Source organism: Otolemur garnettii, unplaced genomic scaffold (genome assembly GCF_000181295.1).
Source record: "Otolemur garnettii isolate 467f Iridium unplaced genomic scaffold, OtoGar3 scaffold00134, whole genome shotgun sequence".
Taxonomy (NCBI): domain Eukaryota; kingdom Metazoa; phylum Chordata; class Mammalia; order Primates; family Galagidae; genus Otolemur; species Otolemur garnettii.
The window spans coordinates 3,004,471-3,006,891 of record NW_003852529.1 but is presented as its reverse complement, the minus strand read 5'-3'; positions in this window follow the sequence as shown (position 1 = coordinate 3,006,891).

The following is a 2,421-nucleotide window of genomic DNA, read 5'->3' as shown; positions in this document are numbered from 1 at the left end:
CAGAACATTAATCATAGCTCTAGAGAGTAGTACCATGGAGGAAATCACAAGAGCAGTATATCAACACTGGAAATAGGTGCATTTATATAATATCTTCTGGTTTGGGGTGACTGCTTGCTGTCTCCCTAAACTCACTTAAAGACTTGGGAGAAATAGCATGTGTGACACATTTCATGGTTTATATCATTTACTGAGCAAATGTCTAGAGTTAGTGTTTTTCAGGACAAGCTGTCCTTTCAGGTTCATACTACCTTTCTCATCTGGCAAAAAGGAAGGTCATTCATATTTCCCCATTAGATTCAAAGTAAACTACTGGGGCTCTTTTTCTGTATATTGTCCTTATGTAACAAATAATTAATCCTTACCTTCTAGGAACTAAATTGGCCTGGCCTGTACCACATATCATGCTAATGACTTATCATTGCATCAGTTACAGATGATGGTAGAAAAACTAGGCATTATCTTTGTTTCTGTGTTCTGGGTGTCTTTTGCTATAGAAACAAGGCAGTAAACAGAAGTGTTCAGGGAGCATTTGATTCTCAGTGAATGTTTGATTGGCTAATGAAAATAAAGTTAAGAAATTGGCTGATGTGAGGGAGAAACCGAATATTTCTAAGTTATTATGGTTTCCATTTTTGGTAGATGGTGTTTATGTGTGTGTTGTGGGGTGCTTTAAAGATTATTTCTCAGTGACTAGGCCTTATAAAATCTCTTTTCTGCTCTAGAAGTTACATAATTACTTTTCTTTTGAGTTATGATTTCATTTAGTTCAGGCTAATTTTTAAATGTCAAATACATAGAACCTCTATAGTTGACTACACTGACCACCTCCTTAAATTGACCTAATTTTCATAGAGCAGACATGCAACACATGGACATATCAGTACAGTAGGCCTACTTCCTTATTTTGACCACCTCTGACCAATTTGACCAGTTTGTTATAGTCCTTCAGATGGTCAACTTCAGAGGTTCTATTGTATTAAGAGTGTTAAGTCTTCATAGTGTTCTGGGGCTACAAAAAGGAAGTGAAGATTTGAAAGAGTGAGATGGAAAGTAGAGTGAGGAATTACACGTTTTTACTTCACAGTTACTCAGAAAATATAACCCCAAGGTATGGCCTGGACATTCACAAATACTGTTACTTCCAATTTCTCTGGTGGTTTAATTGATAAGAACATTGCATTTTGATAGAAGTTTTAATATTATGAATTATTGTCTTGCAGTTACCCAAGGAGAAGAGTGTATTTTAGTAAATATCTTTGAGGTAACAGCATGTCCTATACATATAATATCTACACTCGAATTACATCATTTCAAGCTGGTGTTGAGATGCCTTATCCTCACCTTGAATTTCAGGGGACAGTTTTTCCTTTTGCAGAATTGTGGTGTTATCTTGGTTAAATGTGTAGCAAGCACACTGAACAGCTGTTTGTACCAAATGGTACATAGGAAATCAGGCAATGGGCTCGGTACACATGGTTAGGGCACCAGCCAAATACACCAGGGCTAGCGGGTTCGAACCCAGCCCGGGCCTACTAAACAACAAAGACAACTACAACAAACAAAATTGCCGGGTGTTGTGGTGGGCGCCTATAGTACCAGCTTCTCAGGAGGGTGAGGCAAGAGTTTGAGGTTGCTGTGGCTGTGTGGTGCCACAGCACTCTACCCAGAGCAACAAAGTGAGACTCTATCTCAAAAAAAAAACACACACACACACCATTAGAGATTTTAGCACTTAAACTCATTTCTTGACCCAGTTGGTTTTGTGACAGGTATATTTGTGGTCAGGGTGAACGTATCCTGACTCTTTTAGGGGATTTTAGAATCATTTTGAATATAGTTAGCTATTCGGCACTAGTGTCGAGGGCAACTCCTAAGAAAAAGTTCACTTTGTTTTGCATATTCCTCTTCTCTTGAGCATTCTGCTTTCATACCTGTCTTTTTATTTTTATTTATTTTATTTATTTTTCTAGAGAGTGTCTTACTCTGTTTCCCAGGCTAGAGTATAGTGGCATGATCATAGCTAGCTGTAACCCTGAACTACTGGTTTTAAGTGATCCTCCTGTCTCAGCCTCCCAACTAGCTGTGATTACAGGTGAGCACCACTATGCCCAGATAATTTTTAAACACTTTCTGTAGAGATGAGGCCTTGCTATATTTCCTAGATTGATCTCAAATTCCTGGACTGAAGCAATCCTCCAACATTGATGTCCCAAAATGCTGCGATTGTAGGTGCTTGCTACTATGCCTGGCCTTTCTTTTTATTTTTATTTATTTACTTATTTTTATTTATTCAATTTTTTGAGACAGAGTCTTACTTTGTCACCCTGGGTAGAGTGCTATGGCTTCATAGCTCACAGCAACCTCAAACTTTTGTGTTTAAGTGATTCTTTTGCCTCAGCTTCCCAAGTAGCTGGGACT